General features: G+C 43.0%; 1 protein-coding gene across 13 annotated transcripts in view; it reads right to left on the reverse strand.

Moving 5' to 3' along the window:
* The window catches only part of PPP2R2B (protein phosphatase 2 regulatory subunit Bbeta), a 474608-nt gene that overhangs the window by 324588 nt on the left and 129996 nt on the right, over nt 1-20024 (reverse strand). Inside the window, exon 1 of one of the 13 annotated variants that reach the window (XM_085009656.1) lies at nt 10912-11053. The exons of 11 other annotated variants lie outside the window; for them this stretch is intronic. The gene's annotated coding sequence lies outside the window, so the exon portion shown is untranslated. Of the gene's footprint in view, nt 1-9998; nt 10224-10911; nt 11054-20024 lie in introns of those variants that run through there. One more of the 13 variants, XM_021080871.2, reaches the window with a different exon arrangement.

Below are 20024 nucleotides of genomic sequence, written 5' to 3' on the forward strand. Positions count from 1 at the left end.
TTCAGAACACTTCAAGGAATGACAATGTGACCCTGTTCCTATCCTGAGGATCTGGGAGCACTTTCCTCATAATCATGCACCTATTACGGTCCTCTTAAGAGGTCAGTAAAACCTTTCACTTTAAAATTTGATTTATTTGCACCCCTAATCTTCCTGCGAGTTAGAGAATCTGCATAACACCCTGGCTTGAAGTAGTTTAACCAGGTTTTCCAAAATGTAGAAGAAAGCCCCCTTAATCATGGAAAGCATTAACTGTCTTAAACCAGAACCCATTTGCAGATTAAATTTGCCAAAAGGTCAGCTTGCAGCTGCCACCGTGTGGCAAGCCCCACGTGTCCTCCGTGTCACATGCTGTGACATATCTTGAGGAGAGTCAGTCTTTTCCAATCTGATGATTCTCTGTTTCAATTAGAATAGATTTAAGAGTCCCCAAGCTCTGGTTTCTAGGTGGCCTTGCAGAATGTTATTAATAATTCAATCATACCTGTGCTGATAACAGATTATATGTCTACCATCCCCCCTCCCCCACCACACACAAAAAGCCCAAACAGATTAAGGACCAACCTCATGGCTAATTTCTTTAGCAGTTTCCCAACTGATTGACATCCATTTATCTAATTGCAGCTAGAAGATTTAATTTTCATTCTGTTGGTTTAAAATTAATGGGAAAAACCTGTTTACTTTTTAAATATTTGACTCATTCTTTCTCATCTCCTGAATAAGGTTGAGATGGTCCGTTCCAGGGGCTGAGTCCTATATTTTATCAATTTTCATTCTTCGAATTTATTGCAGCCAGGTCTAGCTATTTACAATTTGAAGCTGAATATGAAATTTAATCTTTCATCACAAATACTTTCATTTTTATGAAGGGCCAACAATGAAGAGGGCAGCCAAGTGTTCATTTGGAAATTCTTTCAAAAATTCTTTTTAAATTAAATTTTGTCCTCCTATTCTTCTTTCTTTTCTTTAAATTGTTTCTATGTGAGACGATGTATGTTAGCTGAACGTACTGCGGTCATCACATCCCAATACATGTAAGTCAAACCATCAAGCTGTATGCATAAAACTTAGTGACATATGGCAATTATACCTCAATAAAACTAGGAAAAAAACTAGAAAAAAAGAGAGGAAAAAAAATTTTTTTATGGTTGCACCCATGGCATATAGAAGTTCTCTGGCTGGGGATTTAATCTGAGCTGTGGCTGTAGCTACACCACAGCTGTGGCAAAACTAGGCCAGGGGTCAAATCCGCACCACAGCAGTGACTTGCGCTGCCACAGAGACAATGCCAGATCCTTAACCGCCTGTGCCGCAGCAGGAACTCCCTTTCAACTATCCACTTGTTCATTCATTCCTTCACTTATTTGTTCATTACCAACCTCCAGTGCACCAAGTGCTACACTGGTATGGAAATGTAAATAGGAAAAAAGACAGATCCTATGCCTTTTAGGGGATTCTATGCTGGTGTGTTTAAATCTTATCTGGATCCAAGAAGCTCTCCTGTAACATGCAGGGAATGTTGCTCCAAATGCCACGTGCTCAGCCTTGCAGTAGATTCTTGCCTAGTGCTTCATTCCAGGCCACTCTTGTGATGCAGTGGTCCTGAGGAGACTGCCTGTTGAGAGCGGAAGATGTCTGAGAAGCAAGACTGAGTTTATATTTGGTTGCAATTGACCATTTACTATGAGTTGAGAAGCACAGAGAGAGTCAAGTACTTGAAACAAGATGATGCTAAATAAAAGGCTTGTTTTTGTTATCATTACACAGGAAGGTGGAAGAAGAGGATGGGTGCTTTGCCAAAGGGACCCTCGTGTGCATCTGGCCTGAAGGAGGAGGGCTTGTGCTCAAGAAAGAGAGGGAAAAATTCTTGGGGCTTCCGGTTTCCCATTTGAGTGACTGGTCATTTTAGCCTAAACTAGCCCTACGCCCAAGACAGAAACATTCAAGGAAGTTCTCTGGTCAGTTAGAATGAAAAGAAATAGAGGCTCATATGTGATTTCGGGAAGACTGAAATTCTCCTTGCATTCAAGAACTCTCAGTTTTCTGACGTGTGGTTTTCAAGGATTTTTCTAAATTTGTCACATTAAAACAATTCCTTTCTCCTCCCCATCTCTTATTTACCATTTACTCAAAGATCCCACAGGGCAGGTAGGATTGATTTATGTGATAATCTCTATTTTGAAAAGATGAAACTGAATTGAGACAGGGAGAATTTGAGGAACTTGGCCATAATCGCCAGTGAATACAAGAAATATATTTCGGTTACCACTCAATAAGTCAAATTTAAGGACTAAACTCTTAAATCCTTGAATGAATTAAATTGTAAGAAGGGATCCTCAGAGCGATGAGATTATCTACATCCTATATTCTACTGAAATGGAACTAGCATGGAGCTTTCTCCTCTCCATACACACAGTCTCTGGTAGGATTGTCAGTTGGGGCTCACACAACTCCAAATCTATGGGTTATGAAGAGTCAACAGAGAAAATGACTTATGGTGGAGAGCAGGTGGCTTTGAGCGGCAATATTAACTATGTATATAGGAAATCACAACAAGTATAAATATTTAATTTCCAATCTTTGAAAGAGAGAAGAGGATTTCTTTGAGAGTGGGCTTTAATGCATATGTAAATTAATTATAATTCATGACATTCCTCACACAAATCATTATTTCAGAAAATGATGCAATCATTTCAAACCAATATTGACCTTTGGAGTGTTACAATACTTTTCAAGATCTATTGCAGTACATTTTCTCTTTCCCCCAAAGAGGGCCTTCTACGGTGAGCAAGAAGAAATGCAAACGGAGCCGCATGGTTTGCATCCGTCGAGCTTGTATAACTGGGGCTCAGAGGAGGCCATCCGCAGAGTCCTTTGGGGGCAGGGATGAGGGTGGTGACAGTTGGCTCAACCGTCCCACAGGACTGCATCCTCGTGCCTCATTATAACCTGTATAAAGGGCACAGGCAAACGATAATGATCTCTAAGTTTTCCTGGTGCCATTGCTCAAATCTGGTGCCTCCCATCTTTAGGACGTGTTCACAATAGTCTCCAAATCTGATCTCAGGGTGTAACCTGCTAAAGTAAGTACTCCAAAGCTGAGAACCAATTAGACATCCAAATAGGGTAATAAAGCTGTTGTTTTTGCAAAAATAACATGTTGCTGGCCCACTTGGCCTTGAGTTAAGGATTGAACATCAGTGGATAGGGACATTGGCACATAGAGGTCACGTGCTGGTGAATACACATTATAGGTTTGGGTTTTATGAACAAGGCCACCTTCTTTGGCCACAACATGATGTGGAAAGCAGATCTGGGAGCCCAAATAGGAACTCCAAAGAGACCCAGCAGGAGGTGGAATATCTTGTGTGGTACTGTTTGGGATCCGGGCACCTCAAGTCCCTCGTTAGCTCAAAAGCGTCTTATACAGGCCTTAGAATCAACAGTGGCTTCCACAAAGGCCATTTTTTATGTGGATGTCCCAGTAAAAATGGACCCATTCCAGAGCTTACGTTCAAGGGGTCATTTACTCTTCCCTCTTTTCCTTTCCTCCAAATCTATGTCATCAGCAAGTCCTGTGGTTCTGCTCTCCACGTAGCTCTCCAATGTGTCCTCATCTATCTTCACTGCCACCATCACCATCACTTCCATGAGAAAGCTCCCAGCTTCTCCCTGGTCTTCCTGCCCCTACTTTTCCCCCTGGCCTATTCTGCCAAGTAGCTAGAGCATCACATTTTTAAAAATGTGCAGCAGATCATGCTGTTCTACTTAAAATCCTCCCATGTCTTCCCTGTGTGCTTAGAATAAAATCCAAATTGCTTAGCCTGGCATTCAGCTGAAAACATCCTTCCCACAGCCATTTGCATGCCTATCTCCCTCTCATTCGTTGACCTCTTTCCTCTCCCACCCTCTCAGTACAAAGTTACCCTACACCCACACACACAACACCTACCACTTCCCCCACCACTGTTTCTTCCTAACAGTTTCCACGCTTTCGGCACCCCAGGCTTTAAGGAAGCTGATGTTCCTTTACCCTGAGTTTAGTTGTCATGTCCGGGTGCAGACTTAGAGAAGGCGTATCCTCTGGTCATTATGATTCCTTAGTGACCTTCTCGTTGATGCACTGCCCTTTGCCCCTTTCTGCCCAGACAGTATGTCATTTTGTTTGGTCTGTGTATTTTGCTATGTTCTGAGCCACTACAGAAAAAAAATCAACTACTGTTGGCTCCATCCCTTGGGCCCCAATTCTTGTGCTTGTCTCCTCCTGGTGAATATTTAAAAACTATTAACAAAAACAACAAACAAAGGAAACCTCTCTCTCAACACTGTTACTGCCTCTTTCTCTTCCCATCCCTTTTTGCAATGAAACGCTTTGACGAAAACGGACACCGTCTTACCCCAGAGGCCTCTTGCCCGCCCTCCCAGGGTGGTGAAGAAGGCTTTCTTTTAGAAACCGGACTTGTCAGACACATGACTCTCACTGTGGAACCAGCTGTGTTTCCCACTGAAAGCTCCCCGAGGACAGTGCCCTAGGATAATACCTTTAAAGGAAATCAACACTTTTACTCACTTGAAGGTGCCTCATGCAGCATCTGGCCCGTAGTTGGTGCTCCAATATCTATTATGAACACCACAACATCCACAACCAAAAGATGCCAAGGGTTAATATTTTTAAAAAGGTATCTGAGTCATTTAAATTCTTTCCAACCCAGAAGAAGAAAAAAAGGAAATTCTAGCCAGATGTTCCCTATTTTTTTGACCGCTGAGAGAAGGTTCTATCTCTCTGAGGGTATAATATGGTCTCATCATATATGTAATTAATCTAATGATTACAAATACGCACACTTGGCAGAGAACGACCCTTTGTTCTTCTTCCTCTGTCCTTCTTGCTGTTGTGCCCCCACAGCCAAAGCCACTATTTGGCGTGTGATTGGCATCTAAGACATACAGATAAATGAATGAATGCACACGGCTCGTATGTGGCAGAGTCAGTATTCTAAGCCAGACTGGTTTGATTACGAGCCCACGAGCCACTGTTAAACCTACAGCCTTCATTCGCCTGAGTGACTGTGGCGTTGTTTTCTGTTGCCACCCTTTGATCCCTGCTCTCCCAGACGGGACCGTCGTAATCTGTGTGTTTTTCTCACCAAGCGCCTGTAGGTGCCTGGGGCAGGGTCATTCCTTGTACAACATTCTTCAGAGTCAGAGAAACAACGGTCCTGCACATTGGTTGTTGCCAATTATTCTGCGTGCAACTAAGAAATTCATTTTACAGATAGGATCCTTGTTTATAGAGAGGTTTAGAATTATTCCCAGGACACAATTCATGGCAGAGTTGGTTTCAAAACCTAAGCCGCTTGGTCCCTTCACATTCTTCTATGAACAAGAAGGATCGGTCTCCTGGTTCCCAATTCATAGTGACTGCCAGCCTCACCCATATAAATCCTTTAGCCCAATCTTACTTCGTATCCCACATGTAGCAAGATCAAAGGACAAGGGAAGTGAACATTCTAATGAAATTGGAACTGTTAAGTTTCATCATTCTTCATCTTTCACCAAGCCCTGCCATGATATTTGCTATCTGAGGATGCAAAGTATTTAACTGGAAAGTGCCAAGCAATGGGACATCTCCCTTCAGTCAAAACAAAGGTTATTGATCTCAAATGCACACAAATCTGTGTTACTTTGCAACCAACCCATGCTTTCCACAGGTGCTATCTCATACTCTGCGTGTGAGAGGAACCCCCACCCCTACCCGCAGCCCTTTGCCTTTTCTTGAAAACACATGATCCAGCCCACCTGTATTTTTGTATTTGGGTTCCAGCAAAGAAACCGTAGGAAGATGACAGAACTGCCAGAAAGAATGATGACTTCATCCCTTAAGAAGCATGTGAATTTACGGAGGAGGGAGCAAGGCCAAGGGGCAGAGAACCGGGGAAGAATAGACAGGAAGAGGGTTTTGCCCTTGGGCTTCCTCCTGCGTGTGGTTGGGCATGGCTTTCCCTGCTTTTCAGAGTTAACACGTTTGCCCCATAAAAGATGACGACTTGAAGTCCCTTTCCGTAGTCCATGGCGGGACTGTTTCCCTTTTCACTGGAGTTGGTAATAGTGTGATAGAGGAGGAAGCCGAAGAAGATGGCACGACCCACCGTTTATTGAGAGGCGGCAGAGAACCATGGCAGGCTAAGCCCCTGGGGGTATTAATTCCCTCTACATGTCACTCCCCTTAACCCCCTTAAGGACCTCCCATCTCCTTTAGGATAAAATCCACGTCTTTGGAGTCCATTGACTTTCACCTGTCTTTCAACCTTATCTGACCCCTCTGCACCTCACTCGGATGGCCTGACCCCTCTGCACCTCACTCGGAGGGCCTGACCCCTCTGCACCTCACTCGGAGGGCCTGCTCATCTGCAGTCAGATGCTTTTTGGTTCTTCCTGAGTGTTGTTGCTCTCTCTTGTCTATGGGCCTTCAAATACGTTCCCTTGTAATCACATTTCTGTCACTCCTCACCTGGCTAACTCAAACTCTCACATCCTAAATATCCTTTTCTTGGGGAAGCCTGTCTCTCATTCTCACTAAACCAGGTTGGGTTCCTTGTTGTTTGTTCCATGACTCATTCCACTTCCTTTCTGATAACGCCAAACCTGTAGTGACATTATATATGTACCTTTCCTGGCAGATTTAACCTTTGTGAAGACTGGTGGGCACCATGCCTTCTCATTCACAGATGTTTTCCTACCATCCTGCTGAATGCCCATCACATGAGGAGACCCTGAATACATGAATGAAAATCAATGAGTATATGCAAAATCTACACGTGAGCATTTCCGATGCATAGATGAGGAAACAGGTTAAGAGGGTTAAACAACTTGCCAAAGATACACTGTTGCCAAATGGTGACGCCAAGGTTTAAACTCGAGACTGATTCTCCAACTGATGTTCAACAACAAACATCATTCTATAGCATTGCCTTCTCAAAGTTTCCTCTGGCACTAACAGAAAAAATAGACAATTACTGTAAAATCTTTGTTTTAGAGAAGCATTGAGTAGAAAGAGCTGCTAGGACTTGGGGAGATGATCTTTCTCCCATCTGATTTCAGAGCTAACTGTAAGAAACAGGATAATTTTGACTCTTTTTGCACTCTGGGATGACAATGCACTTTCTCCAAATACTGCTTCTGTCTCTCAACTATGTGGGGGTGGATAAAAGGCAACTATAGCTATAACTTTTAGTCCTTCACACAGATCTACATGGAGAAAAGAGGTTCTCACATTCTGAGAGAGGTTGCCCAGGCAACAAAGGCAGAGCCAAAGCAAGGACCACCCAGCTGAGACATGCAGCAGCATTTGCACCTTTTCCACGGATGACACCCACCACCTCTGTGGGGCAGCAGCCAAACCTGTTCGTACACACTCTTTTACAGGGTATTGCTGAGAGATGAACCTGCCCCAAGTGGACACAGTTTATAAAGATGTCCCCATGGACAGCAAACCGATATTTCCAGATTCCTGTTATGTGGTCAGGGGAAAAGCCCAATGTTTAATATGTAGATTCTGCCAGAAGAGCAACTCAAAAGACTAAAAAAAGCTGAAAAGTTCCAATATTGTGGTTGGTGATAAGAAAAATAGCCACTGATATTCAACACTGTCAGACCAGTTTGTATATGATGGCAGTTTGTGACACAGCTCTGCAACCTAACACGTATGGGACCTTCCATAAGTTAATATCATATCATGAATTTACTCATCTATAACCTGGGCTTATAAATATACCTTCTAAGGGTTTTTTGTTGTTGTTGTTGTGAGGAATAGGTGAGAAAATGCATGTACAAGGTTTGGCATAACGTGTGGCACTGAATCAGCCCCTCATAGTGGAAAGTTACAGTAATTATTAGGGTTTGAGTTCTTAAAAAGGTAGCTGGATGGAGAAATGAGCAGTTTCCTCCTTTGAGTCTATATGCTGGTCAGAGTTCAGTGCAAAAATAAGTGGGTGTCACATCTGTTCCTGTAATAACTGGTCTCATGGGCTGTAACCCCCTGTAGCACAGGATCCCTTTCCCGTGCACTAGCCAGCCCTCACCGGCCCACTGCCACGTGAGGCACACAGCGGGTGCTCAGGAAGGGTCTGCTGGAGCTGTCAACCATGGCACTTGCAGACAGTTCAAAGCCCCACAGGCATCTGGATCTTGAAAGCAAACTGTAACCCCCAGGAGTCATTAAAAAAGTTCTCCAGGGAGGGCACGGACAGGCTGCCCCCCGATTGCTTTGTTTGGAAATACTTCCTATTAGAGTTTCCCCAGAAGAGATGCTGTTGTTTGCTCCATCCCTGCGCCACTGCCAGCCCTACCAGGAAATGACTTTTCATGATGGCCTGCTGGTGTGCGTGTGCGTGAGTGCGTGTGTGAAGGGAAGAGAGAGAAAGAGCCTCAGAGCAGGATGAAACTTCTACTGATCTACTCCCAGCCTCTGGCACACCACTGTGTCCAATTATGGTGTGTGTGTACACGCATGCATGTGTGTGTGAGTGTGGGGGTGGAGGAATGACTAATCAGCAGTGCCCATCTACCTCTGAAAAGCATTTCCAAATCTCACTTCATTCTATTAGAAAATTACTCTTCGGGCGTAACTTAGATTCTCGGGGAGCACTTTATCCTTTGAACACCAAAACCTCTTTGGAGAGAATTAAAATGGACAATGTGTCAAGGAGCACTTCTCTAAATTGAGCAGTTTCTGGCTGAGCAGAGACCAAACTAGCCTTTTCGAGGGTGCGGAGTGCAATCCAATGTCTCTGGTCTCTGTTCCCGAGTGAAAATTCCAGAGAGGAAAAGCATCCGAGAGTGACTGTCTTCCGAATGCTCACCTTGCGAAACGAGTACCTGTGACTCATTAATACTTGCAAGTCATCTAGTTTTTGCTCTTTTGAAAATCAAGCCCCACGAAGTACTAATTAATGAAAGATATCATGTCTTATTAACGTTCATGGAATAATTACCAAAATCACAAATCCATCTGCTAAGTAGTCAGCAAACAAGACAAATGGCCATGCTCAGTTAAACAGATTATCAAATGCCCTGGGGAGTAGAATCTAATAGTCCCGACTAAGCCATGAATCAAGCAGCTCCTCCTTTTGCCACGAGGACAGGCCGCAGCCGTCCTGTCTCCCGTGTGAGGCCACACAGACAGCTGAGGCATCTGGCACCTGGCCCTCTCTGGAGAGAGTGAACTCTTACACGCGTGTCAGCGTTACTCAGGTAGCCTTTGCACTGACACTTCGGATTTGGTTTCCTCAAAAGACATAAGAGAAAGGACCCGAAAGGTGGCTCTAAGTTAAACGTGATCCCTCAAGCTTCTGCAAGTAAAATGCCTCTGCACCTGATGCAGAGGAGAAATTTCATCTTCCTGCAAACTTGTACGTCATCTCATCTCTAATTCTTTTCTGACATTCATTATCTGCACACAGTTCACATTGCCTCTCCTAGGCAGGCATCTCAAGAACAGAAGTCACACATTACTAGTCTTCAAGTGCATCGATAATGACCATAACAGCAACTAACAGCTGTGATTAATACACCACTTGGGAATTTATTTAACTTTAATTTACATACTTCTGGCCATTTAATATTCACAGGAGCTGCCTGAGGTCGGTACCGCCTCACTTTACACACAGGAGAAAACTGAGGCTCAGAGAGGCTGAGGGACAGAGCTGGGATTCATTTCTAGGTCTGAAAGATTTCAGAGCCTGTGTTCTGAATCCCTGCACTAACCTGGCCATTCCCTATACAGGGAGAAGTTCAGGGCCAAGTACGCAGTAGACTCAGATCTGTGTTAGTGAAATAAATGCATATCTTAGTATCAACTCACTCCTGCATCTCCTTGGTAGTTAAAAGTTGTATCTTTGCAGTTTTCCCTTTCCTGTAAATATTTCCCAGCTGTGCATAATGTTAAGGGCAATTATTAGTACCGGATATCCAAAAATGTCAATAAAAGCTCCCCTTACCTTTTTAACATCAGAAAATAAACACCTCTCCGGGACTCTACCTCCCAGCTCAGTGTCTGCAGGGATGACATTCACAATGGGGCACATGCGATGGCTTTTCATTTGTGTTGGTGTTACTCACATGTTGGGCGGCAAGCTGGAGGGTCGGAGGCAGCCCAGTGTTCTCGGCACCTCCGCCCAGCTCTCTTCATCATCCTGGGCTCTACACTCACATGTCACCATGTCACCAGCTCAGGATCGGGTGGCCACTGACTTCACAATAGTCAGTGTTTCCCATTGGTGAGGGCCAAGCGCTTTTGCCTGTTGAACCCTCTCGGCACCTAACCCTAACGCTCTCTCTATCAACACTTCTACAATGCAGCCCACGTGCTTGGAGGAAGCACACCCCACTCAGCCCTAGGACAGAACTCTGATTGGTCTAAGCCAATCAGCACCTCCCATCGGTCTTGCCCTGGTGATTAGGTCAAGACCGAAGTTCAAGCCAGTGAGAAACAAGGAGGTGTTTGCTGGGGCTACTGGAAAAATGCTTCCTGGCTCAAAGAGCTCCCAGGAAAGAAATTCTCTCTCTCTCCTTGCTTGACATTTCTGTAAAACCAGAAAGATCCAGAAGGTAGGGGAAGTCATGCTGGAGCTACGAATTGAATCTTAGAACCAAATTAAATACGAAAGAAGACCAAGAAGAAAAGTGGAAAAATGGACGTGGCTGAGCTCCTTAAGCCTTGCTCCAGAGCTTGGACTATTTCCACATTTTTCACCTATAGGAGAGTCTGAATTCTCTTTCTCTCTCTCTCCGTCTCTCTCTCTCTCTCAAGCCTGTTTTGAGCCAGTTTTTTCCCGACTTGCAACTGAAAAGTTGATATGCTATACGGGGAACAACTTTGATTGTTTCATGCTCATCATAATATTCACTTACTTTTGTTTCAGAACAGCAAGTCTGACAGTTGTCTGGACCATAGGGGACCATAGCTTATCACAAAATGTAAGCAGCCAGATATTCCCCGTGAAAGCCTGAGTAGAATTGGCCTGCATGATTTAGGGCTGTGATCTCACAGAGTGCTCTCTAGCATGCCTGGCACTAGGGAACCACGTTCTTGTAAAGGCTTTCTGTGGCAGTCATAAAGCCTAATTGTGAAGGCGTGATGAGATCACTGTGCAACTGGACCAAGAAGCAATGGCTGCCCTAACAAGCACATCAGCTCACCCCAGCCCAGTCCTGCACAGACCCCCTGGGGTTTCATATATATAAACTGATTTCAGGTGAATTAATAAATATCAGTTACTTAAGAAAATGATGCTCTTCTCTGAGAGCCCCCCCCCCCCATGCTTACAACAGCAACTGCCCCTGAAAACTATAAAGTCAGTACAAATAAGGGACTTTGAGGTTTTAACCCAAAACTGAAGCAAAGTGGAATCCCAGCTGCCTTAGGTGTGACAGCTCAGATCCCATCTCAGATTTCTAGTTGTGAAAGATGGGTCCCCCCCAAACGCAGGAGAACATGGATATAAGGACAGAAAAGGAGAAGACAGCAGAGGAGCCTGGAACAGAAGGAAAGGAGTTGCCCAAGGAGGTTTACTGAGAGAGACAAAATGGCATATGGTAACCTCTGGCTCTTAGGGTCAGCTTCATGGGTGAGCAATGTGCATGCTCACCCTGGCCCTTTACTGAGAAGGGCCCCTTGATTACCATAATAATCTGCTGTCACCACCTTGAAGTTTTCAACAAGGGACTCTGAATTTTCATGTCGACCTCAGTTCACAATTTGGGTTGGCCGTCCTGCTTGTTCTGGATCTTCACTTCCCTCTACTAAAATCCTACAAGGGCAAAATGAACAGAAATTTTGCCAAAGATCTGCCTTTGATTTTCTGTATGTCTCTTCTCTTTTTTTTTGATTATCTGTTCCTCTTTGACTGCCTTGGTATTGAACAAATACTTTTAGTGTGGCTTTATAATTCTTGTGTGGATTTACTCTACTTGGGGGGTTATTTTCGCAGGGGGATTGTGATACGCATTTTAATTCATCACAGCCTTCTTTATATGAAAACTAATGTGATTCTGGAAAACATAGTAAATTTTCTTCAATATAATTCCATTCCCTCTTACCTTCTCTGTGCTATCATCATCCTATTTATTAAAGCTACATGCATTATAAACTCAACAATACAGCGTTAATATTGTTTCATTCAATCTTCTGACATTTAAAGAAGTTGAGGAAATATGAGAAAAAATATATTATGGAATCTCTTAGACCAACCCACATAGTACTTACTTGCAGTATTCTTTATTTCTTCCTGTGGATTTGTGCCATTCTTTGGCATCTTTCTGAAGGACTTCCTTTCTTAAGTACATCTTATAAGAAGGATCAGCTAGCAACCAATTCACTCAGTCCTTATGTATCTGAGAATGTCTTTATCTTGCCTTCATTTTTGGATCAGAGTTTTGTCAACTACAGCACTCTTGTTTGACAGCATTTTTCTTGGTGCACTCTGAATTCGTTATTCTACTGCCTCTGGCCTCCACAGTTTTGGATGAGAAACTGGGTGTTAATTATATTGCTTGTCTGTATAAGATAATTTGTTTTTCTCTCACTGCTTTCAAGATTTTCTCTTTGGTTTAGGCATACAACAATTTGACTATAATATGTTAAGGTTTGAATCTATATTTATCATTTTGGGGTTTCTTTGGAATTCTTAGATGTGTAGAGTAATGCTTTTTAAAAATCAAATTTGGGAAGATTTACACCATTATTTTTTCAAATAATTTTCCTGTCCCCTTCTCTTCTCTCCCTATGGGACTCCCAAACCATGGATGTTGCTATGCTTGATCTTTCAAGGTACAAGTTTCTGAGACACTGTAAATTTTACCTCAATCTTTTTTCTCTCTATTCTTCAGTTTGAGTAATTTCTATTGATTTATAGTGCAGTGATTCTTTCTTCTGGTCTCTCAAACCTGCTGTTGAGAGCCCTTTACTGATTTTTTTTTTTTTTTAACAGTGATTGTACTCTTAAGCTATAGAATTTCACTTGGTACTTTTAAAATAATTTTGATAACCTTATTGAGAATCTCCATTTGTTCATCTATTGTTGCCACACTTTCCTTTAATTCTTTAAATATAGTTTCCTTTGGTTCTTTAAACATATTTGCAGAAGTTGCTTTGAAGTCTTTATCTGCTAATATCCAGTAACATTGAAAGACAATTTTTATTAACTGATTTTTTTTTTTTTCTGAGTACAGGCCACAATTTCTTGTTTCTTTTTTTTTCTGAGTACAGGCCACAAAGAAAATATTTTATTTTCTTGAAATCAGAACATTCCAGATAATATACTATAGCTACTCTGAATTCTGGGTCTTTTTCCCCTTGGAGGCTGTTGCTGGTTTTGTTTGTTTAGTAACTTGCCTGGGCTTAATCTGTGAAATGTTCCCCCTCCAGTTACTAAGGCCTCTGCTGGGCTTTATTTTTAAATCTGGCTTGCCAGAGGTTGCTCCTGGGTCTATATAGCTTAGTGGTCAGCTAATGATTACAGCTGTGCTCAAACACCTCCAACAGCTAAGTTTTCCATCCTTTACTGTTGGATCTCTTTGTGGGAGGGGAGCACCCTTAAAGTACAGGCTGTTTTTAAGCCCCCCCCCCCCGGGTTTTAATTTCTGCTCGGCTCTTTCAAGTCTTCTCTGCTCACATCTCAGACCTAGGATGAAGCAGAATGTGTGAAGGGCTTGTGCCAACGTCAGTGTCCACTGTGTATTTCCACAGGCACAGCTAGGGGTATGCTGTCCCTGCCCCCAACTTCAGCCTCAGCTGATGAGACTTGGGGTCCCCCCCACTCACTGACCCCCAAGACAATCATTTCTATTGACAGCTTTGCTGAGTGTGCACTCTGCCCACCGTTTCCAAATTGGCTGAGTCTCCTCAACATTGGCAGAGAAGATGCTTGTCATCACGCAGTTCTCTACCTTGGCAGAACCCACAAGTTGGATGAGATGAGAGAAGCCCTAAGCCAGAACTTCAAGGATTTTCCCAATTTCCTCAGAGTGGACAGCTAAAAGTTCGACCCTGCCTTGGATTTTGACTTTGCCCATTTGTGTGCTGAGTCTCCAAATTATGTAGATCACTCTGCTTGTTTCATATCTTATTCTTCTTTTATGGCTCCTCCTTTATATACTTAAGCCCATTACATGCTAATGGCTCAAGGGGAATAAAATCTTTCTTACATATGTAAGATAATTTTAGCAACAAGTTATATACTGCTACTGCTAAACCACATAAACTGACTTGCAATAAATTGAAAACATTCAGTGAACTCTCCAGACACCACTTGCTTAATTCTTAGTACCATGGCCTAAACTTTAGGCAAAGAATGGCTAATATCTGATGCTGCCCTGCATGCTGTTACTAGCTTTGCACAACTGCAGCAGAATCACTAGTCAATTGCTATTTTCCACTAAGCCTAGACGTGGCCCCAGAATCCTCTTCAAGCAGAACTCCAGGCAACCACCACATAGTTTAGGAGATGAGACTGCTTGACTCAAGCACCCAAAGCTGAAGTTTATAATTCTTCAACTACCTTCTCTGCTTCCACCCACAAGGCTTTGGGCTTAGTGTCCTTTTTCATTTGGGCTGAAATTTGGTTCGATTTTTCTTCTGGACATCTGCACTCACTCCCTTGATTTCTTACATTCTCATGATTTTAAATCCCATCGACTTACGTAATCCCTTCTCAAATTTATATCTTTAGACTAGATCTCTTTCCCAAACTCCAGCTACCTACATATCATCTCCACTTGGAAGTCTTAAGGACGTTTCCAAGTGACCAGCCCTGAAAGTGAATTCCTGATTTCCCACCTGGAATCTTCTCCACCCTGCTAGGCTTTCTCCATCTTTTTGTTGTTGTTGTTGTTGTTTAAACAACACAAATTTATTTCTTCACAGTTTCAGAGGCTGCATGTTCAAGATCAAGGTGTTGGCAGGGAATTGTGTGTGTGATTGGGTCGCTTTGCTATACAACAGAAATTGAAGAAACATTGTAAATCAACTACACTTTAATTTAAAAAAAAGCCCTCGAATGAACGAGTCAGTGATGGATCAATAGTTCTGATATAGGTAGGTCTTTTTGAAGACAAGGATAGAAGGTAAGAGCAGTGCCCTAAAAAACTTCAGGGGTAAAACAGTTCAAAGAAATGTCAAGAGAACCATCATGAAAAAGAGGAATCGGTGGTTGAAAAAAAGCTAAATGGGACATTATATTCTCATCTTGGTAAGTCCTGAGATATATTAACATATTAAAAGTTCTAAGAAATCTGCAGGCAGACAATGGGCTTCATTTTATTTTTCTCTGGCTTCTTTCAGGATTACTTTATCTTTGATTTTCTACAGTGTGAAAATGACATGCTTAGGTGTAGGGTTTTGGGCATTTATCCACCTTGTTATTCTCTGGGCTTCCTGGATCTGTGGTTTGGTGTCTGACATTAATTTCGGGAAGTTCTAAGTCATTATGATTTCAAATATTCTGTTCTTTGTTTTCTATCTTCTTTTGATATTCCCACTATGCTTATGTTACCCCTTTTGTAGTTGTCCTTGAATATTCTGTTCTGTTGGTTTTTTTTTTCAGTCTTTGTTTTCTTTGCTTATCAGTTTTCAGGAGTCCAATAATATAACTTTAGCACAGAGACCGCTCCTCGGCTGTGTCCAGTCTTCTAATAAGCCCATCAAAAAATTCTTTACCTCTGTTACAGTGTTTTTTTTGTGTGTGTAGCATTTTTTCGGAGCCTTTCTTGGATTTTCATCTCTCTGCTTACATTATTCATCTGTTCTTGCATGTCACCTTCTTGAGCCATTAACAGCATATTAATCATAGTCGATCTAAACTGCCATTCTGATCATTTCAACCTCCCTGCCACAGCTGGTTCTGATACTTGATCTGTCTCCTCAAATTGTGCTTTCTGTTTTTAGCACATCTTGCAATTCTTTGTTGGTAGCTGGGCATAAGGTACTGGGTAAAAGACACTGCTAGAAACAGGCCTTTAGTCATGTAATGGAAAGATGGGAGGAGAGGGGAGGGTTCTAGCATCCTATGATCAGGTATCTGTCTTTTAATGAGCCGACACTTCTGGATGGTGAACTTCATAGGTGTTTCTTAGTTTTTTCTCTCCCTTTCAGTGGGACAGGGCAGCTAGAGTGGGCTGGAGTTGGATTTCCCTTCCTCTAGGTCAGTTAGGCGCTGATAAGACCCCGGTATACTAGGCTGTGGTTAACTAGTCCGCATGAGGGAAGGCCTTAAAGGCAGAACAGGCCCTGGCATCTTTCAAAATGCTCCCTTTTCCCCTTCACTCTGTGGAACCACAGGGGATTTTTCTCTGAAATTTACTGTGAAAATGTAGTTGACTTCTTAGAGGTAAATGTTACAAAATTGTGACCCCCTCTAAGACAAGTTTCCCTTGGAGTTTTTAACTCTAGAGTTATCCAGAGTGAGCCTCCAGCAATTCAATTACTGCTCAGATTTTCTTACCTGGACACTGGTTCTCAAGGCAGTTTCTGTTAAGCTAAGGTAGCTTGCATTCATCTGTCTGTGTCTCTGATCTTCAGGGCAGCGGTGTGGCTTGTGCCCTCCCTCCCTACAGATCTAAGAAGAAGAGTTATTGATTTTTTGTCAGCTTCGTACTTATTATTAGTGTGGAATGGCAACTTCAAGCTCCTAACTGTGGCTCTGGAAACTGGAAGTCTTCACTTTTTTGGTGACACAACCTTACACTTCAAAAAAAGGTTACTATATTATCTTGTATAAGTAAAGTGAGTAGCAGTTGTGAACGTGGGCTCCGGTGATAAAAACCTGGGTTTGTAGTTTGCCCCTGCCATTTATAAGAATTATTTGTATCTCTAATCCTTAGCTCTTTAATCTGTAAAATGGGGATGGTAGCTTGGGTGAGGATTAAATAAGATGATATAATAGTGTCCATTATTTTTTAAACTACACAACCATTTGAATGCCTATGACCTGCCAGTTTTTACCCTAGATGCTGGAGATAAAAAAGTAGAAATTAAACCCTGGCCTCAAGGAATCGATATACTAGAATCAAAAGACAGACTAGAAACATGTAAAGTAAGCCATGAACACTTTCTAACAATGATGGGAGTATAAAGAAATTAAATCAGGCTAACGTGATAAAGAGAGATGGAGAGTGGCTTTAGACTGGATGGTCCAGAAGCCTTTTCAGAGATGGGGCCCTTACACCGAGACCTCAACAGGGAGGACCCAGACAAGCCGTAATCTCTCTGGAGAAACACAGCATCACAGCAGAAGGAATAATGAGGACAGAGGGGTGAAGTCAGAAATGAGTTTGGCTTGGTCAGGATTAGGCGAAAATTCCACATGGCTGGCCATGGGGAGTTTGGGGTAGAAACGATGCCTATATTGCTTTAAATAATACCACCACTTCTGGGCCTTTATTTGGGGGGTGACCTCTCAAAGACCCTCCCTTTAGGGGGAAGGAGGGGAAGTGGTTCTGGAGGGATTGGACAGGAAGGGACAGGCCGTTATCAGAGTCTTGGGATTCAGGGGGAATTTGACCAGCCTGTTTGGAAAAGGTTTCCAGGTAGGAGTGGTGACTCTTGCTCTCTGCTACCCACAGAAGAGGCAGAGGGTTAAGGTGAATGCTCAACCCAGAGGGTCAATGAATATGAATGAAAAACTCCAAAGCAAAGGTCCATAGCTGGGTCTCAACGATATCGTGGTCTCTCCCGACCTCAATGCTCTCACTCTGGTCAAAGCCACACGCATTTCTCTCAGTCTAAAAAGCCCCTTTGTGTATTGTTTCTCCCCCTCCCTCTTTGTGGAGACACCTCTCCTAGGTCTAACTAAACACCCAGGAAAATGCTCGGCCAACACCACACGCCGTGACTTTTAACTTGTAAAAGCTAAGAGCATGTGGTGCTTACCACACAGTAATTAAGTCCTCTTCCAGACATAAAATCCCTGGCACATGCCCACTGAATATAAATTTTCACTGGTGTTCATCTGACCTTGTCAATCTATCTGGAAAGTTTTGTCCCTTTTGTGCCAAGCATTGCTTTGTTGGTGCTCTTCTCAATAACGCTGGTGAAAAGGAGAAGAAAGCGATAGCTCTGAAACTTGAACCAGATCTTGTGCAACAACACACAGGCAAATGACAATGTGATGACATTGTTTTATGTGGGCCTGCTTTTGTTCCCTCCCTTAATGTACCTGAACGCACACACAGCCCGTTTGTTACCTGCTCCACAGCAGCAAAGGCAGGCGAGAGGATGGCTGACCTCTAGGCAGCTTCAGACAGTTTCTTAACAAGAATGTTCGCTCACTCACATCAAGCCTCCTTGGAAATGTTCAGAAATTCCCTCCTTCACCTCTCCTTCCTAAAAAGGCATCATTTTCTCGACGGATCTCAGCACACTCAAGGGTACCCAATGACACCGATTCAAAGAGGCAAGTGTCGTTGGCCTTACCGGGATTTACCCAGATGTCATCTTCCTTCCTTCTCAAGTTCTTGCCTTTTCAGGCATTTCATTACTCTTAGCAGCTCTCACTGAGGGAACGCATAGGGGAGAAAGTTCAGGCCACTTTCAGCTCCGCAGTAGCAGGTGTGGGGAAAAAGCCTGGGTGGGTAGTAGCAAGGACTGGAATTGTCCAAAGTGAGGCTTGAGAATTCTGTTTTCACTCTTCCCTCCTTAGCTTGTGTGACCATGAATTAAAAGTTGACTGTGAATGAGAAACATGGCTTCATTAGCTTAATGACTGACTCATAAAAAGTTACCTCCTCAAATCTTCAGTGTGGACTGTCACCTAGACAAGAGCTTCTATGTGCGAGTGAACACCTCTGTGTATGTTTTGTACCTGGGTGTGCACACATGGGTGTGAATTTTATTTTCTACATGGGTGCGAATGGATCAATCCAAACTCTTTTCTCTAACCTCTAGCAGCTCATCCTGATACGGTTGTTAGCAGCAATTCGCCCTATTTCTCGCCATTCTTCCCAAGGCAACAGGAGAGCTCTAAACTCTTTGGACTTTCCTTGGCAGGTCTGTCCTCAACTGTTTAGACTGGCTCCGCCCACTCATTCAGGAACTCTTCACACCATGTCACTCCATTGTTTTCCTCAGATTATTTCACAACCATCTCCAGGGAATCAGGATTCTCCCATTCAGATCCTTTTGTGTGTTACAGCTTATTGAACCATCACCCTGCCCCTCCATGCTTTTTTTTTTTTTTTATTAAAGTATAGCTGATGTATAGCATAGTGACCTAGCCATCTATGTATTATATGTGACTTTTCCCATACTATCTTTCATCATATTCTATTCTGGTTTTGACGTATCGGTTGCATTACCTAAGATATCAAATCTTTAGACAGATGCCACAAAGCGCCTGAAGAATGCAGCGGTCCAGGCAGCCACTTCCTTTCCTCCCAGCTAAGATCTCTATGAACCTCATGCTCCTGATCGTGACGCAGGTCACGGAGCAGTGAGAAAAGGAAAACCAGCCACCCGGTGCTGCCAGGAGACACTTCCTGCCGAAGCGCATCAGGAGAACCACATTCGGAGGGGTAGGTAGGAAAAGTTAAATCCATCAGAGGTATTACAACGATGGAGGGCGAAAGCAGCCTTGACTCTGGAAGGACAGCCTAGAAACGGTGTTTCTTTACCTGTAACAGCATTATGCATGTTAAAGCGTTCACGTGGGAATCACAGTGTATGCTGGTTTAATTACAGCTAACTGTATTCTACCTCAGAATCGTAACTAATTCCGTTTTCTCTTTGAAAAATTCTGATTTAGAAAACATATCCTTTGCTTCAGCAGCTGAAATTTCAAGTAAAAGGGACTGGAAAATAATCCCATGTGTTTCCAATTGGATGAACTGTTTGCTTGTAAAGTTACTTCCTAAGATTTTTTTTTTCAGTTCACATATTAGATCCTTGAGGAGAACTCTGGATAAATGCCCAAGTTTCTCTTTGGTTAAGTAGAACAGCACAAAGACCCTCTTCTGGGGACCTAATCCTCTGA

The sequence above is a fragment of the Sus scrofa genome, chromosome 2 (assembly GCF_054392235.1).
Source record: "Sus scrofa isolate SSC_HxYL_T2T_F1_AM1 chromosome 2, Sscrofa_HxYL_maternal_Yorkshire_Landrace_v2.0, whole genome shotgun sequence".
NCBI classification, from domain to species: Eukaryota; Metazoa; Chordata; class Mammalia; order Artiodactyla; family Suidae; genus Sus; species Sus scrofa.